Here is a 12,760-nt window from a genome sequence, read left to right as displayed (position 1 = left end):
ACTGAAATACCCGTAAGAAAGAATTCTCATTGCTCTGTAAGAACACAAGGTAAAGATCAAGAGGACAAGCAGCTTTACATTCTACTCTGTCTAGCTTAGTTCTTTCAAGACTCTTATAAGCTCTTTATATCTAGAGATCTTCTGCTGTTACTGATTCGTGTTCCTAGGTGACTTATCTATTTCTGCATTTTGTAGGCCAATTAACATTGTGATTCTATCTAGCAATAGTATAGAGGATAATCAGGAGTTCAAATTCCATCTGTGTGCCTTCTAAGTTGTGTGCTCTTAGGCAAGTTATTAACTGTTCTCAGACTCTGTGTACTAATCATTAAAATGAGAATTATAAAATCCTTGGGATTATTTTTACTTTCATAATATTTAGAATAAGAGGTGACCTCTATTAACATGCTTTTAAGAAGACATTTCAAATGATTCCATTTGTTATTTTTTAAAATACTTTTCATCATCTACATATTGGAAGTCCTCATCATGTTCTCCAAAAATTCTACCAAAATATGTCCACATAGTCATCATCGAAAGGAATAGCATAGCATTTACATTTCCCTTTACTTTGGCACAAGTACTGGTCAGCCTTAGGACTCCCCCCTTCCTCCCTTTTACGTTCTCTAGTATGGGACTAAGTTTCCTTAATATATAAAAATTGAACCTGGTATAGATCAGAAGTATGTTACCCGCACCTCTCCCCTCCCCCACCCGCCATGTGCTTTACTTCTGCTTTAAAATATCGGGTAGAACTCCATGCATATGAAACAACTAACAGGAGTGCTTTGGGACCATGGGTCCCAAAGAGAAGTTTGAAACAGCTGGAATAGATGACCTCTAAGGTCTAAGGTCCCTTCCCTGGCTTTAAGCTAACACTTAATCTGCAGACTTCTGGGGCTTAGGAAAGTATTAAATTACATACACAAGGTTACGTAGATTTGTTTCTATTACATACTGCTGGTAGGATCTCTGATTTACTGGATGTAAGTGAGAAACACAGCTTTTAATTAAAAATATTTCTAATGAGGAACAACATAATTCACTTTACAAAATACTAATCAGAAGAAATGTGTACATTATGAAGTCATGTCCAGATCTCTGAATGATTCTATAGATAAACAGCACCTAGGATGCTGGCAAAATTGGTTAATACCTGTAGAAAACTAAAGCTAGGGCTGGGAAGGCGGCTCAGTGGTAGAGTGCTTGCCTTGCATGCTTGAGCCCCTGGGTTCAATTCCTCAGTACCACATAAGCAAAAAGAAAAAAGCCGGAAGTGGCACTGTGGCTCAAGTGGTAGAGTGCTAGCTTTGAGCTTTGAGCTGAGGGACAGCGCCCAGGCCCAGAGTTCAGGCCCCACAACCAGACCCAAAAGAAAAAAAGGAAAAAAAAAAAAAAAAAAAAGAAAAAAAGAAAACTAAAGACAACTTCCAGGCATCCAGTGACCATCTCTGTGTTAAGATTCAAGGGCTATAGTCAAAGAACACTCAAATAACACTGGCTGAAAAGGTTTTGGGAAAGAGGAAAGTACAACTCTCACAACTTCAAAAACTATCAGCACTGACATTTGTAGATTCTACTGACCTTGACTTCTTTTTTGGGGGGAGGGGAACAGACTGAACTCAAACTTATAATTTTCTGCTTCCATCTCCTGAGCACTGGAATTATAGATGCGTGCCACATTGCCAGCTCTATTGATATTTTGATGTGAAGAGATACCATGTGCATTGGAAAATATTTAGCAGTATCTCTGGCAATGCTAGTAACTCAACTGTGAAGGCAAAAATGTCTCTAGACACTGCCAAACTCCTGTAGCAGAGTAAGTATTACTCCTAGTTGAATACCACTGTTGTAGACAATGATCCAAGGTAATTTCTGAAAAGATACACTATGGAATTATTTGTACCACATAAGTGATGCTGTGCATTACTTGATACTTGGTTATATAATGTCTTTCCATTTGTTAAGTTTCATCTGCATATGCCCGCTCTTTAAAAACTAGACCAAAAACAGCTTAAAGTCACCTTTTTGTATTCTATAATATTTAGTATACTGCCAAACATACAGTAAATACTTAATAAACACTTAATTGCTCTGTCTTGAAGGAAAATTCTTATTTCAAGCCAAGTGTTTGATCTTTCATGTTTGGAATGTATTCTCTCCAACAGAAAATGAATCAAAACTTAAAAGTCTAAATAAATGGTCTTTATCCCTAAATAGTTTGTGTGGTTTTGTTTTTTTTTTTAAAGAAGACTTCTTGCTCTAGAGTAATTCAAGAAGTATTTATTCTTAGGAAAGAATATTTCCTGGAACTTAATTCGTTTATTATCAGAAAGAAATAGTAGCCTGAGTTAAATACAGCCTGTATTTTTTTTTGTCCTGTCTCTCACTTAAATGAACCAAAATAGTAGAATGACAAACACTTTGCAATGAATTAACACACCACTATGATAACCCAAAAATGCTTTGTTCTCATTGTCATCATGAGGTCATTTAATTCTTGCCACAGATCACAGTTGTTTATGTTCTAAGTTCTTAAAAGTATGCCCATCCCAGAAATCTGTTGGCAAATGCACAAGGACATTCTTTAGAGTCAGCCTTAGTGAGAAAAGCCACTATACAGCTGAAAAAGTTCTCCACCATTTATAACTGCTTTTAACTTTGCATAAATTCATTAAAAAAATTTTAAGCATATCCAAGGAATCCTGAATTAGGTAAAGATAGCAACAATTATCCCAGAAAAAAGGAGCAAAAGCCTCTTTCAAAGCAAATGATGAATGCAGATGACTCAGTATGACAATAGTACTAATTTCAGTGCAATCCATTCAGAATTATTTTGGCAGTTTGAGTGCATATAAAAACACTCATAAATATCCACCCTTTCAAGATCTGCTAAAATAAAAGAGTAGGCATTCCATCTGACCTTGCTCATATGAAATACTGAAGTCTTCAAAGGACAGGACAAAAATAACTTAAAATAACTCAACTAGGTACTGTAACAGGCTTTGTTTATAAAGACAAAATGCATGCTGTAAGCTTTCTGATACAGACTGAAACTAACTTTCTTCTACCACATGAAAACAAGACAGGTAAAATGAGGACTATAAAGTTAAGAAGTTTTGATAAAATATTCTTTGCAGGAACTGTTTATCATGTAGTTGTTAATTTTGTATCTCCCAAAACATTTAAAGTATCCACAAAAGATACCCTCAACCTATTTGCTGAATGAACAAATGTAAACACTTTCTGCTGTTGATTGCTTAAAAGCTTCTTCACAGGGTAGACACTTCCTTATAACTGTCTGGAATTTAAGTTTATCTTGAATTCTACTTTTTTTCCCCAAGTTTCCTTTTACCTTCTCTTAAAATGGTGGCTTCCATTCACAAGTACATTCCATTTATTGCAAATCAAAATGTCCCTGCCGCTTAGAATCAAATGTTCTTAAAAAGCTGACTTCAAATACAAGACATTTGGGCCTCATTAAGGAGCTATTGTTTCCTGTATTTGCCTGCAATTTATTTGTATGTTTTCCTTGCTTTTCAAGCAGCTTGTGACAAAAACTGTCCTACTACTGACAGACTAAAGTTTTGACCAAGGTTGTGAAGCCATTCTGCTAATGAATTTATGACAAAGAAGACTGAAGAACTATTTGTGCTACTTATTTTTACACATGCTTATAGACAAGTTAGAAAATTTATGAAAACTATTAGATAAATGACTAAGATATAAGAAAACAAAGGGAAATCCAAAGTCCAGTTTTAACAAGAAAGCTCAAACAGAAATTCAGAAGCTTGGGTTTTCCTTGGGGATACAAACTAATCTAATATAGTCCACTATGGATCTTGGGATTGTTATGGGCTGCTAGCCAAGGGGCGGCAGACAAAGTTTGGCATCTGATCATGGTGGGAGGTCCCATCAGAGACCACTACATAAAGTCAGAACCCTTAAGTGTGCCCTCAGCACACATCCTTCCCCCTATCAGTCAGGGAAAATACATTCCCATTTAGGGTCTGGATATGGAATAAATAACGTAAAAATACACTTTACCCCAGAGTATTTATAACCACAAGCCCATAAATCCATGGACTTGTGGCTGAATTCACACTACATGTGTGGTCCTAAATATTCCAATTCAAAAACTCAGTTTCAATAGATCTTGGATTAGAAATGTCCTTAAACACCTGGCAACTACTCTCTTAAAGAAACACTGTTAGCTGGGCACTGGCTCATGCCTGTAATTCTAGCTACTCAGGGGCTGAGATCTGAGGACTGCAGTTCAAAGCCAGCCTGGGCAGGCAAGTCTGTGAGACTCTTATCGCCACTAAAATATCAAAAACCTGGAAGTAGAGCTGTGGCTAGAGTGCTGTAGAACACTAGCCTTGGGCAAAGAAAAGCTCAAGGACAGCACTCAAGCCCCAAGTTCAAGCTCCCAACTAACCAAAATTTAAAAAGAAAAGAGAAGATATTAAAAGATCAGAGTATTTAAAAATAATTGCAAAAAGAAAAAGGCTCAAGGAAAAACCTCTTCATGAAATAAAAAGCATTAATTGAGGACTGGAGGTATGGTTCAGCAGTAAAGTGCCTGCCTAGCAAGCATCAGGCTGAGTTCAAACCACACTACTACAACACAGACAAACAAAACAAAACATAATTGAAATTATTAAGTTAATGGCTAAGTTAAACAGCATAGTAAACAGATGTAAAGAAAGAATAAAGAAGTACAGAAATTATTCAATAAACCATGTAGACTCAAAAGTATGGAAAACATGAGTTGTCAAATACAGCGTGAGAGAGTAGCATACTTATACAGGGCTTCCTTAAAAAGAAAACAGAGAAGATGAAATAAAACAAACTTAAGTGAAAATGGGGTGGGTACTGGTGGTTCATGCCTATAATCCTAGCTACTCTGATGTGAAAATGAAGGCTTAAAGCCAGCCAGGGCAGTAAGAGCTATCTTATCTTTAGTAAAAAGCTGAAACTTGCTGGGCACTGGTGGCTTGTAATCCTAGCTACTTAGGAAGCTAAGATATAAGGATCACAGTTCAAAGCTAGCTTGGGCAGGAAAGTCAGCAGGAAAGTCCGTGAGATTCTTTTTCTCCAAGAAACCACCAGAAAACCAGAAGTGGCACTGTCGCTCAAGTAGTAGAGTGCTAGCCTGGAGATGAAGAGCTGAATCAGGACATCACCCAAGCCCAGAGTTCAAGCCCCACGACCAACCAAAAACAAAACAAAAAAAAAACGCTGAAACTGGAGGTAGAAAACAAAGGGTAGAATTGACAGTCATGAGTAGAAAAAGATGAACATACTAAAAGCTTTTAGTATCTCCACAAATATGCACAACTTTCATCTCCTCAAAGAAATCCTATAACTTTACTGCTTCTCTAGTAACCATACTCAACTTCCTGTCTCTACACATTTCTCTGTACTGGATATTTCATATAAAATGTCACCTTTTGATTTCTTTCATTTAGCAAAGTAGTTGCAAAGTGCATATATATTATAGCATCCATCAATACTTGATTCTTTACTTTGTATTCTTTATTTTTCAGAGATATTTTTCTATGATAAAACTTCATATAACATTACAAAAAGGATATACAAAAGTCATTCAACAATAATAACTATCAAGGAAATGCAAATAAAAATGACAATGAAGTATCACCCAGACTTGTTTGGACCACTATTATGAAAAAGGCAAGGTAACAAGTATATGTGGGGGAGTAGAGAAAATACTTGGACACTGTTGGGAGTGGAGGGCATAAATTTGTATGACCTTTGTTGAAAACACTTTCGTCCATCAACAGACAAAAGAAACTGCAGTCCATACACACACTCACATAACATGAAATATTATTCTGCCAGAAAGAAGGAAATCTGCCATTTTTTGACAATATGGATGACATGGAGGATGTTATTCTTAATAAAATAAGCTATGGGAAGACAAATAGTGTAAATGGAATCCATAAAAAGAGAATAAAATGGTGGTTACCACAGACTGATGGGCAAGGTACAGGAAATGTTGATCAAAGAATAGAAACTTTTGGTTTGAGATGAATTCTAAGGATTTAATGGAAAACATGGATGATACTGGATGTGTGAACTAGGTTGTAGTAATCATTACACAATATGTATGTTTTTCAGATCCTCATACTGTACGTCTTAAACATATTCAATCTTTGGTTTTCGATTATCTTTTAAACTACACATAATGGAAAACAAAATAATAAATACTTGTCTAGATAATGAAATGTGATACCCCAGGTATGGAAAAATGAGCAGGACAAATAGGTACATGTTAGCAGGTTCAAGCTTTTTTGGTGGGAAAAATACTCATTAACTATTAGAAATGAATGAAGAGGCCATGCTGAACAAATGATGAGACTGTCTTAATTCAAGAACTATGATTAATTATATACATTGAAGATATATACAATAAAGACATTAATAAACTTGACTATATTATTTTTGTTCTTTAAAACACAATATAAAAAGGGTAAAAAGACAGGTCATAAATTAGGAAAGTTACTTGTAGAATACATGGCTAACAAAAGACCAGCTTGAAATATATGAAGACCTCTTCTGGGTCAATAAAACAGAAGACCACCACATGGATGAGAAAACATGAAGTAATATTCTTCCTCATTAACAATAAAATAAATGACCAAATAATCCTTTAAACACTTCCATTTCCTACCTCATTTAGAGTGAAAGCTAAAGTTCATTTAGCGATCTACAAATACTCATGATTTGGCCATCTCTCTGAGTTTATTATACTCTACTCTCCAAAAACCTGGCATATCCTCTAAAGATGTCTGTCACATCATTATCACTGGACACACAAATTAAAAAATGGTTCAACCTTGAGGCCTTTGAACTTGTTATTTCCTCTGCCTGAAATGTTCTTGCCTAAGATAATACATGGTGTTGCAACCTTATTTCCCTTCATTCTCTTTTCAAGTGTCACTTTCTCAATGAAGTATCTCCTGACTACCCTATTTAAATTGCTACACAGTGCCACTCTTCACAAATTTCCTATTCTCCATCTGGGTTTATGCTTTATTTCCATAGTCCTTATGCACCTGAAATAGATATATTTATTGTTTACTTGTTTATAAATCCCTTTCTTTCCTCCCACAATTCCCACACTAAAACATATGGCCCTATGAAAGCTTGGACATGCGTTTATTCTGTTCAGTGCTATTATTTCTAGTAACAAGAACAGTCTGGTATATAGTAGGAACTCAAATATTTGTGTGCCTACAAACTAAAAAAGTATAAAGTATCATTACACACATACTCAACTGGTAAAAATTTAAAAGCCCAGTGATATTAAGGGTGAAGATGAACAGTTATTAGATTTCCCTCTACTAGGGAGAATGCAAGATAGTACAAGCTTTTGGAAAAGAAAAATGGTTATAACCTTTTACAGGTAATTATGAGCATACTATCAAGTAACTCTCTCTCTCTCCCTCTCTCTCTCTCTCTCTCTATATATATATATATATACACACACACACACACACACAAAGAAATTTTACATATATACATATGACATACTCACAAAAATGGTCTGAAGTACTGTTTATTATAATAGTAATATGCTACAAAAATTCACAATAGAGGGCTGGGAAGGTGGCTCAGTGGTAGAGCGCTTGCCTTGCATGCTCGAGGCCCTGGGTTCAATTCCTCAGCACCACATAAGCACAAAGAAAAAAGCCAGAAGTGGCGCTGTGGCTCAAGTGGTAGAGCGCTAGCCTTGAACTGAAGAGCTGAGGGACAGCGCCCAGGCCCAGAGTTCAGGCCCCACGACGGGACCCAAAAAAAAAAAAAATTGACAATAGACTTTGGCATAGATATTGTGACAATGATAAAATAAAATCCTATGTATAAATGAAATAAATTATATTTGAAGGTATGTATATAGCTTATTCTCAAAAACAGAACCTTTAAATAGCAAAAGTGAATGTCAGAAGAATATACAGATAGGCTTTTATAAGGCTCAGGACTAACAAAAAACAAATACTGACTATTTAGGGAGACATGTGTTTGTGATAAAACTTTAAAGAAGAAATGGAATGATGAACACAAAAGGTAGGGAAGTATTATTGGGAGTTAATAAGGAACTATAAACACTGATGAAATCTGAATACACAGATGACTGCTTCAGCATTTTTTTCAATTGAGAAATCTATGATTCTTGCACAATAAATTATAAAATTTTAAAGATAAGTCAGTGAATGTTTACTTTTTGTGTTAAGCTGACTTTAGTCATTTCCTTCTCACCAAAAATGATAAGGAAAATCCAGGTTATTTGATTGTAAGCCCTCAAGGCCCTTTTCATTATCACATTAAACTTTTATTGCTATCCCAATTTTGCGCTTACTAGGTCCCAAGCTGTACACTGTATTTGTGAAGGTCACTAGTAAGTTGCTGGTTTGAAACTCAGGGATGTCTAAATGATTTCCTACTGGGAGAGCTTCTGATCACAGAAACTATGAATATGTAAGAATATGATGAAGCTGGTATAATCAAAATGACATCTCTTAAGTTGATTTAAAAATTTCCTTGTCATAAAAGTAAAAGGAAATGAAACACACTTCAACTTCCCTACCAGTCTAACATTTTACAACCTTTATAATAGTTCTATCTAAATTCAAACAATATTTCTCTGGCTACAATTGACACATTTTCTTCATCAAGAGTTTATAAGTAATTTTCTCCAAGTCTTTCCATTTCCTTATGAATGGGGCAATGTCATTTTTTTGACGGAAGCATAGAATTCCATTGTGTATATATACCACATTTTCTTTTACTTTCTTTTTTTTTTTTTTTTGCAGTCCAGGGGCTTGAACTCAGCACTGAACTTGGCACTGTCCTTGAGTTTCTTTTGCTCAAGGCTAGCACTCTACCAGTTGAGCCACTTTTTCTGTTTAGTGGTACTGAGGAATTGAACCTGAGGCTTCATGAATATATACCATATTTTCTTGATCTATTCATCTACTGAGGGGCATCTGGGTTGGTTCTATACCTTAGCTATGGCCAACAATGCTGCAAAGAACATGGATGCACTGGTAGCTTTAGTGTGGTTTTATCTATGGTCATTTGGGTAAATGCCCAGGAGTGGGATTGCTGGGTCATAGGGGAGCTCTACATTTAGAACCTCCATACTGCTTTCCAAAGTGGTTGAACAAGTTTACACTCCCATTAACAGTGTAGTAGCATTGCCTTTTGGCCACATCCCCTCCAGCATCTGTTATTATTAGTTTTCTTCATAATGGCCATTCCAACTGGGGTGAGGTGGAATTTCAATGTTGTCTTGATTTATATTTCTTTTATGGCCAGAGATGCTGAACATTTCTTCATGTGTGTATTGGCCATTCTCTTTTCTTCTTCAGAGAAGTCTCTCTTTATGTCTTTAGCCCACTTTTTAATGGGACAGTTGTTACTCTGAGGATTTGTTCTAGGGGGGTTTAATTTTTTGAGTTCTAGGTATATTTTAGATATGAGGCCTTTGTCTGTTGTATAGCTAGTAAAGATCTTCTTCCAATCTGTAGGCTTTCTTGCTAGCTATATCCTTTGCATTGCAGAGACACTGTAGCAAAACAAGCCAGGCTTGCATGGTTTCCCTCATTTGTAATAACTAGTGTATGTCTATGATATTCTCAGTAGAGGATCAGAACAGCTCAATAGCCAGATGTCCTATTCACAGTTATTTCTTTTTTCTTTCTATTTTTTCCCCTTTGGTTTATGCCCTGTTGTCACTGCTTTTGATTTTTTTTACCCTTTGTCTTGTATATAAGTTTATATGATCTGCAAAAGGGTAAGGGAATCATAGAAACAGGTGGGACAAAGAGTGAAACAATGCAACAGTGATATTCACTAGACACTATGTTGGAAATGTACAAATTAACCATATATTTTAATGACAGGGAACCTGTCTTATTCATGGAAGGTTCTCAGTGTGGATGCTGCAACCCATATGGTACCAAACCCTACTATTGCTATTGTTACTGCTATTGAGACATTTAATCTGATAACTGAGATGGATATTAAATGCTAGTGGATCAGTAGCATATTAAGAATGTACATGGATGAGATTCCATGCTTATCATGATAGTCAGAATGACATGCAATTTAGACCTATACGCTTTGACTTCTAGAATTTTCCACTTAATACTTTTGGTCTGTGGTTGATGGTAGGAAACTGAAACTGCAGAAAGTAAAACTACAGTTGAGAAGAAGCCATACTTCTAAAATGGTTTTCCAAATAAAGTAATTACAAAAAAGCAGTGCCTTCCCAATTACTTTCTTATTATAATCTACACAGAAAATAATATTTGGGTAGCATACAGGAACAAATGAGGCGACAAAGGAAGGAAACAACTGAGGGCTCTAGCTGTGTAAAGGAAAAGAGCGAATATTTTGGCAAATTTGTCATCCACTGGTGGAATGTTGGCTGGCAATCTTTGAAATAGCATAATGAATTAAGATTAACTCATTTCCACTTTTCCTTTTTTAAATTTTTTATATTATAAAGGTGATATACAGAAGAGTTACATTTACATAACTTAGATAAAGAGTCATTTCCACTTTTCTATGTATTTAATTCTGTTTATTTCTTTGGCAATGTCTTCTATACAACATTGTACAATATAAGAATGAGAACAATTTAAAAATAAATTATTATTATAATAAATTTAACATTTAGGTCTTCAGGGTTAGGGGCATGTTTTAAGTAGTAGTGTTCTTGCTTAGCAAGCACAATGTCCTAAATCCAAAGAACTCTTATAGTGGCAAAAAGAAAAAAAGAAAAAAAAAGATTTCAGTATTTTCATGTTTTTTCTTATAAGTAAGCACTGTTTCTATTTTGATAAATTCTCTGGTAATATTTATTATCTACTAAGGATAACTATGATAGGTTAAGCATGCTTGGATCCAAAAAGCTATTATACTCTTAAAATAAAAACTATTAACACATGCCTACATGCCTGACAGCAAAGATGTAAAATCTCCCTTTGGCCTTTTATTAAAACTTCAAAACAACTAATTAATTAGAAACTAGGTTTCTCACACATTACCAAACACGTGATCTCTGTAGCAGATCAAAATTTCTTTTCAACCTTAAGAACCTTATAATAGCACAAGGTTTTATCTCAGATAAGCACTTATTAGTTGGAAAAAAAATACCCTAAATTCCCAAGTCAAATTTCTTGAGGGTCTTATATCTGTGTACACAAAAGTAAATACATGTAGATTGAGCTGAACTAAACTAAGAGGTCATGGCCCAGATTTAATTATGAGCATGGAGGAATATTCTTTAAAATATTTTAGTGTTTTCAGATAGATTGAGGTTTGAATTATTGTTCTCTCTCCCAGCTTTTTGATCCTGAGAAAATATGTGCCTCAGTTTTCTCCTCTGCAAAACAAGGACTAACCACTTGGAAGAATTTAGTGTAATATTGCTTATCGAGAATCTAACACAGTTCCTGACACATCACTAGCATAAAAGTACATTAATTCTCCCTTCTCAATAGGGTATCTTAAAATGTTAATTCTTCTGAATTGAAATTATATACCTAAATAAATTACTTAACAAGCATTTTAATCGCCTAATAGGAGTTTCAACTGAAAATATGTTTTAAAACAAATCTAAAGTGACAATGCTTAGGAAAGTTTGATTAAGGCACAGAAAGGCTTTCCTTATTATGTAAGCCCATTCCTAAGGAAGCTTATACTTTCCAACTACATGCTTCAATTCACTATCAAGGCACATCATTCCAAATCAAAGGGAACTCATCCAAGTCAAATTAGTGATACTTATCTTTAGGCACATATAACATTAGATTTTCAAGTTCTTGCCAAATAATTTTACAGATAAAAGTTTTCCATGCTGATGGAACTAAGGCTATATCAAATGAGGAAATGTCTTTTAATGTTCATTTGGTAAGAGTTATTCTACTCACTCTTGACAAAGATTAAAGTGAGAAAGGAAAATACTCTTACACTCCTTTCCCCCAGTAGATTACATCTGGCAAATGTCAATGTATAAAGAGTAAGACAGGGTCTCTCCCATAAGAAATCAGCAAATTAAAACTGGCCTAGCCACCAGTTCAAGCCACATAACTTTTACCAGCTTTACTTTGGATCTCAAAATTGAAAATCATCACTGCACTATAGCCAGTGAGTAATTGTCTACAATGGTCTACCCATAAAAACACTGAGAAAGGCCAGCATTTTCCCAGTGCACAAGAATGTAGCATATAGTCCTAGAGTAAAATTATGTTTTGTATCAAATCAAAGATCTATAAAAAATGTATTTATGCCCTAGCCTTTCTGTCAATTCAAAACCTAAACCTACTGTTGAAATTAGATTGGTTTTATGTTTAATTTTATCAATATTTCTGATTCTTGAAAAAAAATTTAAAAAACTGCCCAGTTAGTATCGCAAACTAATAGAATCCTTTCAAAAGTCACTACTTAAAAAAAATCATGAGATATTCTACTCTTAGGAATTTATCTCAAAGAAAATTCAGTGAAGGTTTATTATGTTATTCTTACCAGTAAAACACTGTAAAGTATCCAAAGTATAACAGGAATTATTTATAATTTAGCAAACAAAAACACAATAAAATGTGAGAAAGACCTTATGATTATAGTTTACTTAGAAACATAAAAAATAAGTGAAATAAGAAAGCAAAATAAGATATAATCAACTATGTATATTTGTGTAAGATACTATAAAAATGGATGCATTAAATTA

The 12,760-nt window shown here is 34.7% G+C and overlaps 1 protein-coding gene across 3 annotated transcripts in view; it reads right to left on the bottom strand.

Moving 5' to 3' along the window:
- Esf1 (ESF1 nucleolar pre-rRNA processing protein homolog) overlaps positions 1–12,760 on the bottom strand; it is a 61,016-nt gene that overhangs the window by 21,283 nt on the left and 26,973 nt on the right. The window lies entirely within an intron of this gene.

The sequence above is a fragment of the Dipodomys merriami genome, unplaced genomic scaffold, assembly GCF_024711535.1.
Source record: "Dipodomys merriami isolate MVZ:Mamm:240054 unplaced genomic scaffold, mDipMer1.0.p SCAF_7, whole genome shotgun sequence".
NCBI classification, from domain to species: Eukaryota; Metazoa; Chordata; class Mammalia; order Rodentia; family Heteromyidae; genus Dipodomys; species Dipodomys merriami.
The sequence above is the reverse complement of the archived record's forward strand: the minus strand, read 5'-3'. Positions and strand labels throughout refer to the sequence as shown.